Source organism: Rattus rattus, chromosome 3, assembly GCF_011064425.1.
Source record: "Rattus rattus isolate New Zealand chromosome 3, Rrattus_CSIRO_v1, whole genome shotgun sequence".
NCBI lineage: Eukaryota > Metazoa > Chordata > Mammalia > Rodentia > Muridae > Rattus > Rattus rattus.
In genome coordinates, this window is record NC_046156.1 from 142,076,946 (window position 1) to 142,094,362 (window position 17,417).

At 37.6% G+C, this 17,417-nt stretch overlaps 1 pseudogene; it reads left to right on the forward strand.

Moving 5' to 3' along the window:
* The first annotated feature begins 1,087 nt into the window (after positions 1-1,087).
* Positions 1,088-17,417, forward strand: part of LOC116895954 — a 29,720-nt pseudogene continuing 13,390 nt past the window's right edge.

Here is a 17,417-nt window from a genome sequence, read left to right on the forward strand (position 1 = left end):
TAAACAATTGAAATCTTATTGGGGGAAGTTTTAAGATAGAGAGATCTATCTTGTATAGTATTGTAAGAGTAGATAACAGATACTGAACTTTTACCGAAACTGATTTCTTTATGACCAAAAGGAGGAGCCTAATGAATGCAAATTAAACAATAATTTAGGAACTTAGGATGCCAGCATGGGTAATAGAATGTAACAAAGCTGTTTAACTGGATTATTACATTCCAGAAGGAACCTCACAGAAAATGGTGGAGGAACAAAACAGCTTCGGGAATAAATGGAACCTAAAATTGAAGCAAAATAATTGGTGTATAAACACTTGATGATAATAGGATTTCCACCAGTTCTGAAACCACTATTCATGGAATTTAACAAGAGAATAGGTAGCAGATGGCAGAAATCTAATTTTGATTGTTGGTGTTAAGGATGAACAAACAGCATAGCAAATCTCTGTGTGTATATACATGAGTTAAAACATGCACACATATTTACTCTTGTGTACAAGATATCTTAAAAGAAATGTCACCCCAAATAGAAACAAGTGTTAGAAAACATGGCTACTGCTTGTTTTATTGTGGGGTTAAAGAGAAATTTTTATTGAAAACAGATTCTTCTCTCATACAATCAATCCAGATCAAAGTTTCTCCTCCCTACCAGCTTGCCCGCACCCAGATCCACTCCCCCTCTGTTTCTGTTCAGAGAGGAGCAGGCCTTCAAGAGACAAAAGCCAAACACAACAAAAGATGATAAAACAAGACAAGGCAAAAGTCTGGATATAGACGCTGGACAAGGCAAGCTAGTAGGAGGAAAAGAGTCTTAAGAGCAGTCAAAAGAGTCAGAGACACTCCTGCTCCCAGAGTCAGGTGTCCCACTAAACACCAAGCTAACAGCCACAATATTTGCATAGAGGACCCAATGCAGATCTATTTCAGACCACATGCTTACCATTTCAGTCTCTGTGAGTCGATATGAGCCTACTTCATTGATTTGGTGGGCTATGTTCTCCTGGTGTTGTCCATCCCCTCTGACTCTTACAATCTTTCCTTCCCCTCTTTCAAGATTTTCCCTGCGCTCCAAGTTGACTGACACAATGGAGACCTCTAATTTAGACCCTCATTCTCTGCGTGATGTTTGTCTGTGGGTCTCTGCACCCACTTTATCTGCTGCTGGAGGCAGCATCTCTGATAACAACTGGCCAAGGCACAGATCTGTGAGTATAGCAGAATATCATTAGGAATCTATTCATTCATTCATTCATTCATTCATTCATTCATTCATTCATTCATTCATTCAGTTTTTTCTGCCCTAGGTCTCTGAAATAACCAGTCTGGTTCCTGGCTATCAGACAGTGCTGAATATGAGCGCCCTCTTGTGGCATAGGCCTCAAGTTAAACTACACATCGATTGGCCACTCCCACAAGTCCTGGGCCACCTTGCAGGTATGACAGATGGAGGTTGAAGGTTTTGTGGCTGGGTTGGGGCCCAGGTTTCTCTTTCTGTAACCTGCAAAGTACCTTCCTGCTCCAAAGAGACTATAGAATAGGGGCAAAGGGTCCGTGCAGGCACCTGTTTGACCTTTCCATATTCTATGAGCTTCTTAGTACTTAATCTGTTCTATATCACAAATAAATCTTGATGGTTTAACAGATTCAAGGAAAACCAGTTATTTACACTGAGAACTTCAAACAGAGAAAGGTAGAATACACAGGAGGGCTTGAAGGGAGGAAAGGCAAGGGAAAATGATGTAGTTATAATCTTAAAACATAAAAGAAATAATAAAAATGTGATATTATTTTGATTGACACTGCCTAGACTCCTTGTCACATTTAATGCACATGATTAGTTCTGAAATTTTAGTTGCTATTACATTCTTATTTTCTTAGAATTTGGTCTGGAATATATCTTAATAAGTAAATTGGGTCAACTATTACTCGGGTTACACTAAATTATTACCGTTATTTCTATTGGCTCAAACCAGTTTTCCTACTTCTTGTAATTTTGTATAGTGAGTCAAAACATTAAATGCAGCTATATGATCTCTCACAGGTATGTTCCTTGGTTTGATTTTCATTTTCTGTGTTTGTAAAATAATGATCATAATTATTATTACTGGTTTAGACGAGGCAGTATAATTTGCAACATTCCTATTTTAAAAAATAAATTTTACTCCCCTTTGAGGCAGTTAATTTGACATCAGTTACATTTTAACCATTCCTGAACAGATACTTATTTAAGATTACATATTTCTTCGTGATAGCCATAGACTCGTGGAAATGACTGGTGGAAGAAGAGAGTGTGCAAATCTGCATGAGCTTGATGCATTATGAAAGCCCTGACAAGAGGTGAGTGGGATTAGTTAGCACATTGGTCCTGGGGAGAGAAAATCCTTTAAAGATAGCTTAAGATGCCTTAAAAGATGTTAGGTCATGTTAAGAGTTGTGACTACAAAGAAGCAAACCCACATGCATGCTGAATATGTCTTGAGTTTGTTGATGGCATCATACATCTGAAGACATATATAATCATTAAGTTATGCACACCTAACATGCCTAGGAAGTTTCGCTGTTGTATAGAAGTAAAAGCTTTAACTTTTAAATAGGGCCATGAGGTAGCTCTCTTTCACTTCTAGTACACTGTGTCATCACCAAGGGGCAGGCAAGGCAGACAGACTACATTTACTTTTATATTCTTGCATTCGCTGCTTGTTTGGTACTAGTTATCTCTGAAATACAGTTTTGTACGATGAAGTCACCAAGTGACACTTAAAATATCATAATTTTGGTCTCACAAATCTCTTAGCAATGTTCCCATGCCCAAAACTGATAGAGAGATAGATGTAATTTAGCATTACCAAAAGAAGTTTCAGTTGAAAATGGTTTTCTCTTTGAAGCTATTTTTGCTTAATACATAGAAATACAAATATAAAAATAATCTTAAATAGTCATTGTTCATAGATTATAGTTTTCTATACATAGTTCCAGCCTTTAAACAGGCAATCCAAATTACTTGACTTTTAACTTAACTCATGGAAAAACAGTCTACTTTCTTTAACCTTTCCTTTGAAATATTTTAAAATGTGAATATAAGTATGATTAATTAATTTTAAACACTGAACATAGCCATCATCTGTAACCACATTAAATATAACAATATTAATCCCCCAGCATATTTTGTTTCTAGTGCACACTTCTCTTCCCCAAAGAAAATGAGCTATCATTTCTAATGGTCCAGATTGGCTTTGCTGAGTTTTACAATTTACATTTATGAAATAGCACAGTGATCTTTGTGTTTGTTTTTCTTCAGCATTAGTCTTATAACATTTACATTGTCATAACCAATGGAAGATTAGTGTCATCTTCACAGTGATCACTCACTAACTTGAGTGAGTATAGAATAATTATTTTATCAGTTTCATTATTCACAGGGTTTGGAAAATGGTGGGTTTACTTGAAATGATCTTTTAGAAAGATTGTATTTGTTACTGAATATATTCACACATTTCTAATTGGCTTAGATGATGCCCATATTAGCGTTGGTAAGCCGAGGCAGATGTCTAATGTGCTGTACTTCTGTAGAGCTCCCCCAGCAGGGTATGACTTTCAGGCTTTACAGTCTGTCAGCTCTTGGAATTTTTTATTTTATTTCATTTCCTTGTTGTTTCCATTCAGCCTGCCTGTTAGGCATGTGCTGATGTAGCAGTGTGGTTGGGATATGTCCTACGTCGATGACAACCAGGGTAAAGCAAGTTGTTCTTCATGGTTATTTCATGGATATTCCCTTTTATGAAGGGACGTGTGCTTCACAACGTGTGCTATGCACAAGTTTTAGCATATGCCCAGATTTACCAACAACCTTTGACCTATTTAAGAAGAGTTCTTTTCCACTTATGGATTTTAATGCTTCTCTGTTACTTCTCCCATAACCTTAAAGTCTTGATGTCTATACCTATGGATATATCTACTTATAGATCTAAAGTTAAAATAATCTTCACATTTATTCACTTTTTTGTGTTGTACTTCTAGGAATCAAACTTGGGGACGTACACATTGTAAACAAATCCTCTACCACTGAACTAAATCCTCAGGTACTAGTTTTGAATTTGGATTTTTTGTTTGTTTGTTTACTTTTAGTTTTGGTCTTTTATGACATGGTAGCTGTACTCAAAAGTGAAACTTCATTTTCCTCTTAATCAATAGCATTGTATCTATAATTTCTATAGTCCCTCATCAACCAAATGTGAAATTTTATTGACCCATACTTGCTCTTATAGAATATAAACTTTTTATCATGATCTAGTGAGCTGTGACTTTTCTCACTTAGCATTACGCCTCAGGAGATGTGACCATTCTTAGCTGTTAATAGGGTGTTCTGATTACAGAAAGTGTGGATTGGATGTCTTTTGTCTACTTGGCTATTCCTTGTATCTTGTAATGTGTGAGACTATGGTTAATATGTAGTTGTGCAGATTTCTTCCCCTTTATTTGCCTTGTCATACCATGGGGTTCTTAAAAACGCCTTTGTTTCCCAGTGATATTCAAATTGCAAAGTGATTTTTTTTTGTACAAAATAGGTCTTCTCCATGTATTTTCAAAGGAGGACCAAATATAGCTCAAGAGAAACCCTTGGATCTGTCCACTTGCTGATGAAGAAAATATTTTCGCTTTTCTAAAAGGACATGTGTTTTTGGCTCTTCTCATCTGAAAATGTTACAGAATATTTTAATTCTGTTTGATCTAGAGAGTGGCCTGGAGAGCAACCATCTGTGTGTGCTTGGCTGGCAACTACCATTCTAAAGTACACTGCATACTTTGACTACTTCCTCAGAGGATTATCTGTGATCTGAGACATGCTTTGCAGATTAAGCTCTAAAGAATTTCATGAGTGGTAGAGGAGCATCTTCAGGGATCAGCAAATTTCTACTTAAGGAAAAGAGAGAGAGAGAGAGAGAGAGAGAGAGAGAGAGAGAGAGAGAGAGAGAGAGAAAGATGTAACGCATTGCTAGAACTCAAGATCTGTTTGGCCAGTACATCTTTTTGTGCTAATCTATTCAAATGAAAGTGCAGGCATATAGTATAGAATCTGCTAAATACCAGGGAAGATTGGGCTACAGGAAAGTACTCAAAGGCTAAATGCACTCTTACACTTCTGCTATGGTACTCATAGTGACTATTGTGGAAAATACGGAAACAAAAGTCACAAAAATATTTCTTAATCAGAACTCTTTCTTTTCAATGTGAGTATTTATCCAATGGGGAGAAAATGTTTTGTTTTGTTTTTAGTTTTGCAGAAATTACATATTTATCTCTCCAAGAAGGCAAATGTCAAGAGGTGTAACCTTTTTGTTCCAAGCATCCAAGAGAGCCAGAGGTTAAAATAGCACCAATAACTCAGCTTTCAATTCCTGGGAACTGGTTCATGATATCTCCTAGAAGTTACAAACATTCCTCATTGAGAGATAAGGCAAATAGCAATTGAAAGATAAATGTGGAATCAGGACTAGGTTTCTTTTTGACCTTACCACTTGCCAGACATGCCTTGTATCTCTAATTACTTTTACTATGATGAAGTGACATTGAGTCTGAATTTCAGTAAATCACGTATATTCAGCTCCATTAAATTTGAGGTATGGATTCCAGGGGTTAAGAAACACCAGAGAATAACAGAATTTCAAATCATAGCTGTACTGTGCTTAAAATCCAGGACAGCCTTTTCCTTTTTTATGCCTTTCAGTTATGAGTAAAAGATCTCTACTTTCACCTAACATGCAAAATATGTGAAAATGGCTCTCCATCATTACAAAGAAGCAAGAAGGACTATATACAGACTCAGCTTTTAAATGCGTGGTTTTTGAGTGGCAGTTCTTATATCCCAATTCCAAACTTTCTACAAAGATGCCAGATAGTCTTTTCAGATACCACTGAGAAGCATCAAGACTCTGACAGCAAAGTTCCTGAGCCTTTTATGTTTATCCTCCACATAGAACTAGTTCCATGAGTCCAATGATCTCTTAGAGTAGAGATTTTCAGTGTTCCACACCAAATTAGCTCCTTCCACAGACTACTAGCAAAGCAAAATATCCTGTTTCCTCTTTACTTTTTTTACAATATTTTTAAATTTAATTTTATTTATTTATCCTTCTCTTATACAAAACATCCCAATTGCATCCTCCCCACTTCCTCCCAGCCCCACTTCTCCATACCCATGGCTACTCTATTTTCCCTCAGAAAAGAGCAGATCTCCTGGTAATAGCAAGAGAGCACTGCATAACAAGGTACAATAAGACTAGGCACAAACCCTCATATCAAGCAAGGGTGGACAATGAAACCTAGTCAGAGAGAAAGGGGTCCATGAGCAGTCAAAAGAGTCAAAAACATTCCCACTCCCATTGTTAGGAGTCCAAAAACATGCCCCTTGCCCCAAGCTAAAGAATCACAACATTTATGCAGATGGCATAGGGCAGACCTGTGCAGGCTCCCTGTTAGCTGTCTATGTCTGTGAGCTCCTGTGAGTTCTGCTTATTTGTTCCCATGGGCTGTGTTCTCCTGGTATCCTCAACTACTCTGGAGCCTCAACTTTTTAACATTAAGTTGAAATTTGAATAAGGAATGCCAAGTGGGGAGCATGCATGTTAAATGACAAATGACTCTGGGAATGTATGCTGTCTTCATAGTTCACTGACAAAGGTTAGTATGCATTCTCTAGGCCACATCTTCTGTCAAGTTATACAAACATCTCCTACTATGATTAGTTATAACCATCTTAGATGTATAAAAGCACTTATTAATCATGTATGACTATGTGTATGTACATGTATATGCATTTTCCAGACTCTTATGGATCCCATTTCTCATTTTCCCCTCTGGAAACCCCCATCCCATTTTCCCTTCCCATGCTTCTGTGAGGGTGCTCCTCCACCCACCCACACACTCTTACCTCCCTGCCCTGGCATTTCCCTACACTGGGGCATTGAGTCTTCCCAGGATCAAGGACCTCTCCTCCTATTGATGACTGACAAGGCCATCCTCTGCTACATATGCAACTGGAGCCACGGGTCTGTCCATGTTTACTCTTTGGTTGGTGATTTAGTCCCTGGGAGCTCTGGGATATCTGGATGGTTGATATTGTTCTTCCTATGAGTTGCAAACCCCTTCAGTCCTTTCTTTAACTCCTTCATTAGGAACCCATGTTCAGTCCAATGGTGGGCTACAAGCATCCACTTCTGTATTTATCAGACTCTTCTTTTTTAAAACAAAGTCTTGCAAGCAAGTCTCAGTTAAAAATATTCACCAGCCCATATGGAGTTGTATTATCCCTCTACCTAATAAAACCAACCCATAGCTGGCAATGACTAGTTTCATGGATGAGTGAATGCAGATGGAACATATTTTCTCACTTTATAACACTCTATTTTTATTCTTTTTTTCTCTCACTTTAACTTCCTAAGACCTTGATGTACCCTGGAGCTCAAAATCATAGTGACAGGTAACCATACCAAGCCTCTATCCCTAAAGCTTTATAACAAAGAGTAAATAGAAAGTGCTTTCTCATTATTTCTGGCTATAATAAAAAAAATCATGAACACAACCTCTGAACAAAGCTGAGTTCTGTGCCAATACCCAGAACAACTACAGTGCTGGCAAGAAACTAGGGTTTGTCATCAATTGAATTTTCTTAGTAGAAGTCTTTCAACAAATACTAAATTCCTATGATGGGTAAGACGAAGTGCTTGGAATTAGAGATGCACATGTAAATAAGGGTTGCTGACCTCAAGTAACCCAGTGTCTCATTGAAAAGTAAATAGAGCTATCTACTGAAAATTAATAGTGTACTGATTATGCATTCTCACTAACCTTCAAAATGTTATGTGAGAGATTTATTATCACCTTTCAAGCAAGAAACAAATTAAAGCATCCAGTGGTCCTCATTAGCACAGGCTTACTGCACATCTATTACCTGCTGGGAGGTTTCCTGGCTAAAGAGAGCAAAGGTCAACAGAAATGGGATGATTTGCTCCTGTTATACATGTAGTTCTTTCCCAAGGTTTGGCATCTTTTATGATGCCAAAATGATTAAGAATGTTCATCTACAGTGAATAAATACAGCTTATATAGAACTAGTAGAGCAAATCTCAGAGCCTTTGTCAGATTTGTTTGCTTCACTATCCCTTGCAACACAGCATGGGTCTTATTGTCAGAGAAGACCCTTTGGAAAAGTTCCTGTAAATGCCATTCTTAGGTACATGACTGATGATCACTTTCTTGTCATTGTAACTATTTGGAACATACCTTTCAGTCAATGAAAGCAACCATGAAAAGTGCCTACTTTAATTACTGAGCCTTGTTTGTTATTAAGTATCTATTTATATTTGTAGTAGATATTATTACAATATATTATTACTCTCCTCATTACAAGATGTCTTCTATATTAACCCAAGGTCATTTTGTGTATGTGTCCATGAACATACATGTTCACGTTTGCCAGTTTATTTATATATGTTGGGGGAGAGCTTTTATAGAATGTGTGTATTTGCATGTAGAAGCCAGAGAAAAACCCTTGGAATTATTCTTTAGGCACCATCTATCTTTTCTGTTTGAAAAAGAGTCTTTTACTAGCCTGGAAACCAGCAAGTTTTGGAGAGCTGCCTGTTTCTATCTCCTAGAGTATTGCAGTAACAAGTGTTAGCAACTGTACATATATATTTTTCACAGGGTTTCTAGAGGTCAGACTTAGGTCTATGCAATTAACTCTCTAGTCAGCCGCTCCCAGGCCCTACCCCCAGGTCATCTTGATGATCAGACAAAAATTCAGTTCTCTAAGCTTGCACTTCCAAATATATGAGAGCTTTCCAGTACTTCTCGTTTGAACCTGGTGATCTCGATGTTCAAAGATGCAACAATGATGTCAGGCCTAAAAGGTGCAGTAAGGAAACTTACTGCTATTTTATAACGAAAGATATAGTCAGATTAAAATTGTAGTTAAAAGATGATAAAGAGACCCCAAACTCTGGGTTCTATTTTTCAGCCCTACTATTATCCTTGCTTTACTGGAGGCCAGCCAACACCAGTAGCACCAGGTAAACCCCTTTTCCCCAAGGCCCTTCTCTGCCAACTTCCTTTGAAAGCATACTCAACAGCAGTAAACTGCATTACATACACTGAACCCCATTTCCTATCTCACTACTCTGTCTGCTTTCCTGAAGGCCTACCAGAACCAGTAACACCAGGTAACAACCCCGAACCCTTGTGCACCAACTCCCCTGAAAGTACATCCAACAGAAGTAAACTGCACCATAAACAAGGTGTTGCATTCCTTGCCCCACAACTCCGTCATCTTTCTTGGAGACCTGTTGGTACCAGATACAAGCAGGTAAAACCCTTCCACAGGACCCTACCTGCCATATCCCCTTAAAATACATCTAAAACCTTAAACTACACCAAATCTGTAGACTCCATTTTTCAGTCCACAAATCCTCCTACTTTCTTGGACGCCCACAGTAACCACAGATACCAGGCCATGCTTGGGGGACCCCAGAAGAAAAGTCTGTACCCAACATCTCAGAAGCCATGAAGGCCTCAAAAAACCCTAAGAAAGTATGCTCCTAGGCATGAAGACTCACTAGTCCCCAGAAACCAGGCCACTCAGGCCAGAAGTTTAAGAGAAAAAAGAAACCAAGGGAAAACAACAACAAAAACAAATGACAGAAAACCCCTACACACCCAACAAAGATAAACTCAGAAATAAGCATCTAAATCTACAATAATCATAGAACTCAGATGGCTAAAGGACACCTAAGAACACGATTAACAACAGCCAGGGCAACATGGTACCACCAGAGCCCAGATATCCTGCTACAGCAAACCCTGGATATATGAACACAGTTGAAGCACAACAAAGTGACCTTAAATACAACCTTATGAAGAGTCGAAAGGCATTGAAAGAAGAAATTAATAAATTGCTTAAAGAAATACAGGCAAATACAATCAAACGGATGAAGGAAATGAATAAAGTTCTTCAAGACCTGAAAATAGAAATAGAACCAAACCCCAAAACAAAACAAAACAAAACAAATAATAAAGCTCCATAAAATGAGGAAATCCTAGAGATTGAAAACTTAAGGAAGAGAACAGAAAATCCAGGTGCAAATATCACCAACAGACTAAAAGAGACGGAAGGAAGAATCTCAAATATAAAAGATACAGCAGAAAAAAACAGTATATCAGTCAAAGAAAATGCTAAATCTAAAATATCTTGACACAAATCATCCAAAAATATCTAGGACACTGTGAAAAGATCAAACTTAAGAAAAATAGGAATAGAAGGAGAAGGTTCTCATCTCAAAGTTCCAGAAATTTTTCAAAAAAAAATCATAAAAGAAAAATTTTCTGACTTAAAGAAAGAAATGTCAGTGAACAAATAAGAAGTTTACAAAACATCAAATAGATTAGACCAGAAAAGAAAATCCTCCCACCACATAATAATAAAAACCATAAATGTACATAACAAAGAAAGAATATTAAAGGTTTCTAAGGAAAAGTGTCAAGTAAGATTAAAAGGCAGTTCTATCAGAATTTTGCCTGACTTCTGAACAGATACTTTAAAAGTCAAAAAAACCTAGATCTCTTGCAGATTCTAATTCTGAGGACTTACTTGCCATTATACTCTCCATGATATTCAGAGACAGTATCTGTAATATTACAAATAAAATGTGCTCACTGTGATTTTCTAAGAATCAGGGGGCTGTGGTAATGGGATAATGATTCTTGTGTTAATCAAAAGGGAACCTGTAATAATGATTGTATTCATTTAAATAAAGGACTAGACTTTTGATCTGCAAGAGATGAGCTATCCAAAGAGTTTTTGAAACTTCAAGAAAATGGTGTCTCAAGAGCCATCAGCAAAGATGTCTGGAGCAGAACATAGGTCATCAGCTTGTAACCCACTGACTTCGAGCCTTTCTTTTCGCCACTCTCAGACAACCTTCCTCAGAACCCCTCTCCTAGCAGAGGTTGCTCCTTGAAAACTAAAGCTTAAATCATAAATGAACTCCATGTGTTAATAGTGGAAGACTTCAACCCCACTCTTATCAATGGACAGACCACTCTCACCAATCACTCAGAAAGAAACTAAACAGAGGAATAATACAACTAACAGATGTTATGAATCAATAGACCTAACAGAGTCTACCAGATACCTACAGAACATTTTACCCAAATACAAAAGAATACATGGGCTTCTCAGCACCTTACTGAACCTTCTCCAAAATTGACCAAATACTTGGTCACAAAACAAGTCTTAACAGATTCAAAAAACATTAAAATAACCCCCTGTATCTTATCATACCAATATGAACTACAGCTGGACTTCCAACAGAAGGAGAAACAACAGAAAACTGGAAAACTCATGGAAAACGAACAACTCCCTACTTGATACCACTGGGTCAAGGAAGAGAAAAAGAAAGAAATTAAAACCTTTCTAGAATTCAATGAAAATGAAGGTATAATATGACAAATTTATAGGACACATGAAAGCAGTGCTAAGAGGAAAGTTCACAGTATTAAGTACCTTCATAAAGAAATTGGTGAGATCTCATATTAGGGTCTTAACAGTACACGTAAAAGCTCTAGAATAAAAGAGAAGCACACATACCAAAGGGGAATAGGCAGTAGGAAATAATCAAACTCAGGGATGAAATCAATCAATTAGAAACAAAGAGAATGATACAAAAGTATAACAAAACCAAGAGATGTTTTTTTTTTTAAGAAAAATCAATAAGATAAATAGACCTTAAACTTAACTAACTAAAAGGCACAGAGAGAACATCTAAATCAACAAAATCAGAAATAAAATGGGGGGAGGAGGCATAACAAAAGACACTGAACAAGCAGGTCTTACTTCAAATACTTGTACTCTACAAACTTGAAAAATCTAAATAAAAAGTATGATTTTCTTGATAGATAACACTTAGAAAAGTTAAACAAATCAGATAAACAATATAAATTGACCTTTAACACCCTTGAAAATAAAATCACTCATTAAAAGTCTCCCAACCAAAAAATCCCAGGGACATATAGTTTTAACATTGAATTCTATCACACTTTCAAAGAAGAGCTCCCGACCAATACTCCTCAAATTATTTCACAAAATAAAAACAGAAGGAATACTGCTAAATCCATTTTATGAGGCCATGTTACCCTGATAACTAAACCATACAAAGATTCAAAGAAGAAGAATTTCAGACGAATTTCCCTTATGAACATTGGTGCAAACAGTTACAACATTTGCATAAAGAGTCCAAGAACATATCAAAACATCATCCCAGAGATGCAGGAATGGTTCTAAAAAGGAAAATAAGCCAATGTAATCTACTATATAAAGAAACTGAAAGGAAAAAACCTACATGATTATATTATTAAATGATGGAAAAGCCTTTGAAATAATAAAAGTCTTAAGAGTGGTCATCGATACAAAGCATGTATTTAAACACAATAAAACCAATATACAGAAAGCCAATAGCTAACATCAAATTAAATGGGGAAAAATTAAAGCAATTATACTAAAATTAGGGACAGGCTGGACACTCCATATCTATTCAATACAGACGTGAATTTCTAGCTAGAGCAATAAGACAATTAAAGGACATCAAGGGGATACAAATTTGTAAGGAAGACGTCAAAATGTTGGTATTTGCAGATGTCATTATTTACATAAGTGATTCCAAAAATCCTGCCAGAGAACTCCTATCACTGACAAACACCTTCAGCAATGTAGCTGAATACAAAATTAACTAAAAAGATCAGTAGTAGCCCTTCTACATACAATTGGTAAATGGGCTGAGAAAGAAAGTGGGACAACATAATTCCCAATAGCCACAAATAAAATAATATCTTGGTGTAACTCTAACTAAGCAAAAAAAAAAATTCCAGGATAGCTAAATACTGTATAAAAAGAAAATTTCTGGAGATATCATTATCCCTGACTTCAAGGTTACTACTGAACAATAGTAATGAAAACTACAGTGTAACTGCATAAAAACAGACAGGTCAATTAATGAAATCAAAGTTACAGAAGTAAGTTTACACACCCATGGACACTTGTTTTTTGACAAAGCCAAAAGTATACAAAGGTGAAAAAGAGCATCTTCAACAAATGCCCCTGGTCTAATTGGATGTTTGACAATGTAAATTGACCCGTATCTATCACCCTGCATAAACTCAAGTCCAAGTGGATCAAAGAACACTAAAGACACACTAAACCTGAATGTGTTGGCACAGCAGACAACTTCCTGATTAGAACATCAACATCTCAGGCACTACAATCAACAATTAACAAATGGAACCTTATGTAACTGAAAAGCTTCTCTAAAGCATAGGATACCATCAAAATGCCAAAGTGGCAGCCTATAGAATGGGAAAAGATCTTCCCGACCCTATATTTTATAGAGAACTGTAAACTGAAGTATATAAATAACTCAAGAAACTAAAATATAAAAAAACCCAAATAAACCAATTAAAAAAATGGGACACAGATCTAAATAGAGAATTCTCAACAGAGGAATCTCTAATGGCCGAGAAAAACTTAAAAAATGTTCAGCATCCTTACTCTTCAGGGAAATGCAAATGAAAACGACTCTGAGGTTCCATCTCATATCCCTTAGAACAACTAAGATCAAAGATTAAGAGACAGTACATGCTTGGAACGATGTGGAACAATGGAACACTCCTTAATTGCTGGTGGGAATGCAGACTTACAACCACTTTGGAAATCAATTTGAGGGGTTGGGGATTTAGCTCAGTGGTAGAGCTCTTGCCTAGCAAGCGCAAGGCCCTGGGTTCGGTCCCCAGCTCAGAAAAAAAAGAGAAAAGAAAAAAAAATCAATTTGATGGTTTCTCCAAAAGTTGGGAATAGTTCAACCTAAAGATCCAGCTATACTATGCCTGAGCATATACCCAAAGGATGCTCCATCATACCACAAAGATGCTTGGTCACCTATCTTTATAACAGATTTATTGGTAAAAGCTAGAAATCAGAAACAACTTACACGTCCCTCGGTGGGAGAATGGATAAAGAAAATGGTACATTTACAATGTAATATTAGTCAGCTATTAAAACAATGACATTACGCAACTTGCAGACAAATGAATGGAACTCGAAAAGATTATCCCAATACGTACTCACTAATAATTGCACAGTAGCCATAGAGTGGAGGATAACTATGCTACAACCCACAGACCCAAAGAAACTAAGTCACAGGGACGGCCCAAGGCGGGGACACTTGAATCTCTCTGAGCAGGAATAGACATCTAGACATGAGGGTAGATGTAGGGAGGGATCTTCATAGTAGAGGGTTAGAGATGGACGCAGGAGAGATCAAGTGAAGGGAGGATGGAGGAAGAGTCCTGGGAGAGAGACCCAGAATCAGTGAGAGGCATCTCTGGGATTAGCTGGAAACCTAGGCCAACAGAAATGCCCAGGAATCTATGAGGGTGACCCTAGCTAAGACTCCTAGGAATGGGGGATATGGAACCTGAAGGGGCCATTTGTAAACAGAAAGACTTCCAACCACGCCATGAAACCTTTGACCTACAATTTGTGCTGCCTGAAAGAGGAGCAGGGGTAAGGATGGAGCAGAAATTGAAGGAAAGGATAACCGATGACTGGTCCCATTTGAGACCCATCCCAGGAGAGGGGGCCCACCGCTGACACAATTAATGATGTTCCGCTATAATTGCAGACAGTTGCCTATTACATTTGTCATCTGAGAGACTTTGCCTAGCAGGTGATGGAAACCAATGCACAGAGCCACAGTCAAACATTAGGTAGAGCTTGGGGGAATCCTATGGGAGAGAGGGGGAGGACTGAAATATCTGGAGATGTCAAGGATACTAATAGAAAACCTACACGATCAACTAACCTGAGCCCATAGGAACCCACCGAGACTGAACTACCAAATAGGGAGCATGCGTGGGACAGGCCTAGGCTCACTGCACATATGTAACACTTGTGCATCTTGGTCTTCATACGGGACTCCTAAAACAGGAGCAGAGGTTGTCTCTGACTTCTTGTCTTCATTTGGGTCCCTTTCGCCTAATAGGGTGACTTCTCTAGGAACAACAGAAGATACACCTAGTCCTGCTACACCTTGATATGCCACAGCAGGTTGCTATCCACAGAAGGCCCCTTCTTTACTGAGGAGAAAGGAAGGACTAGAGGATGAGGCGAGGTGAGGAGTAGCGACTGGGAGGAGAGAGATGAGGGGGAGCGCAATCAGGATGTTAAAGGAAGAAATAAAATTTAAAAATCACAAAGAATATTGTGGCACCTGGCTTTATCATTATACACAATCTGAAATAAAGATAAAGAAGTGATATAGCTGTCTTCAAAGCAAACTCCCCTAAGACTTGAATGCAACAAAAAGACCTTACAGAGGGTATGAGCATAATCCACACATGTATACATCTGTCCAATTGTATCTGATAACAACTTCAATGGTTTGGGCTCTTTGAATCACTTTCTGGAACAAAGGTGACTATAAATAAAAGAATCAGGTATGGCACAAAGGTTAAGTAAGACTCCTGGAGGGTTTAATGGAAGCATTATTGTACCCCTTTCTTCTCCTGTTTAAAAATAGAGCTGAACTGCACATGTTAATTCGCTTTCTTGTGCGAATATATTGGCATGGAGGTTGAAAACAAAACTCCTGGAAGTGCTGTTTCCATGACAACTGTACCAGAGAAGGTGAAGCTCCCAGTTTGATGAAACTAAAAGGCTATATAATGTCAGGTTTCAATGATACTGCAAACCCTGGTGTTGAAACGTTTCAGTGCAACATTCAAGGTTCAGGTTAGTCCCATAAATGTTTTTTTTTATCTGAGTAGGATTTCAAAGTAGTAACATAAATTATTGAAGTAGTAATTATTATTCTATAAGTCAATATTATGTATTGGCACTAAAACTATGTAGACTAAGATTCTCAACAAATGTTGAACTAAAGAAATATTCAAATTAGTATCAAAATTCTTTGTGCCATCATACAATCATTATTTTGTATTATAAAATAACATGTGAACTATAATGTGATGTGTCTTATGGCTATATAAAGATTTGTATATATGGATGTATTTTCACAGATGTAAAGAAAGGAGGTATATACTGAAACAGGGGCTTCAACTATTTTAGTAAGACCTACTCTCAGTTAAGTCAAAATAGAGCACTACATAAATAAGACCACATTCTGAGGTAGTCCAAGACAAAGATCCATATCTGATTTCAATATATTGTATAAATAATGTTTTATACCTGAGGTAAGCATAACCACATTTGTTATTAATTTTAATATTTGTAATCAGTGTAATTGCCAGAAGTGTAAAGGGTATAAACTAATCCTATTTAAAATTGACCACTTAAAACATAAACCATTCTTAGTTCACAGTTTTTTCTTTAAAAAGAAAAGACCTTAACAAATCAAAAGGAGAATTGCAGTTTAATGACTTCTGAGTGAATAATTTAAACATACATAACCACTAATGTAACTATAAATTACTTTGCTCTATCACAAGAGTAGCAATTTTTCATAATAAAATATGCAGTGGATTCTAAGACCAAGGCACAAAAAGATGGCCCAACAGTTTATTTGTTGTGGAGGCTAAACAACCCAAGTCCGATCCTCAGAATCCACTTGAAAAAAATTCGGAGATGTTAGCACACATCGATAACTCCGGCACTCCTGGGCAAAGTGGGAAGCGGAAGCAAGCGAATGTGCAGGAAGCTTGGCAGCTCCTGGGCCTGCCAGCCTGAGGCCTGTAGCACGACAGCGCAAGCCACAGAATTGAAAGTCTGTACCTCAGTGTGAAGGTGAGAACTGGCTCCTCAAAGTTGTTCTCTGAAGTACACACACACACACACACTCTCTCTCTCTCTCTCTCTCTCTCTCTCTCTCTCTCTCTCTCTCTCTGACTAAACAAGTTGTTTTCTTTTAATGTGTCTAATATTGAACTGTAAATTGGAGTTTGAAAGCAAATCTCCAAATAACGGGCCACATGTGCTGCCTAATCTGGTCGTTAACTTGACACCTCTTGGAAGAGTAACCTCACTTGAGTAATTGACTCCATCGGCTTAGCCTGTGGGCATTATCTACAGAGCATTTTCTTGATTGCTAATTGATTTAAGAGGGCCCAATCTTCCCTAAGCAATGCCATTCCTGGGCAGGTGGGACTAGGCTGTCTAAGAAAGGTGGCAGAACACGAGGCCGAAAGTAGGGTGCCACAGTGCTTCGGCCAGTTCTTTCCTTGAGTTCCGACATTTGCATCCCTTCATAATGGACTGTAATCTAGAAAATGAAGTAAAACCTTTTCCTACCCAAGTTACTCTTGGTTGGGTGTTTATCACAAAAACAGAAAAGTAAACTAGAGCAGAAATTACCA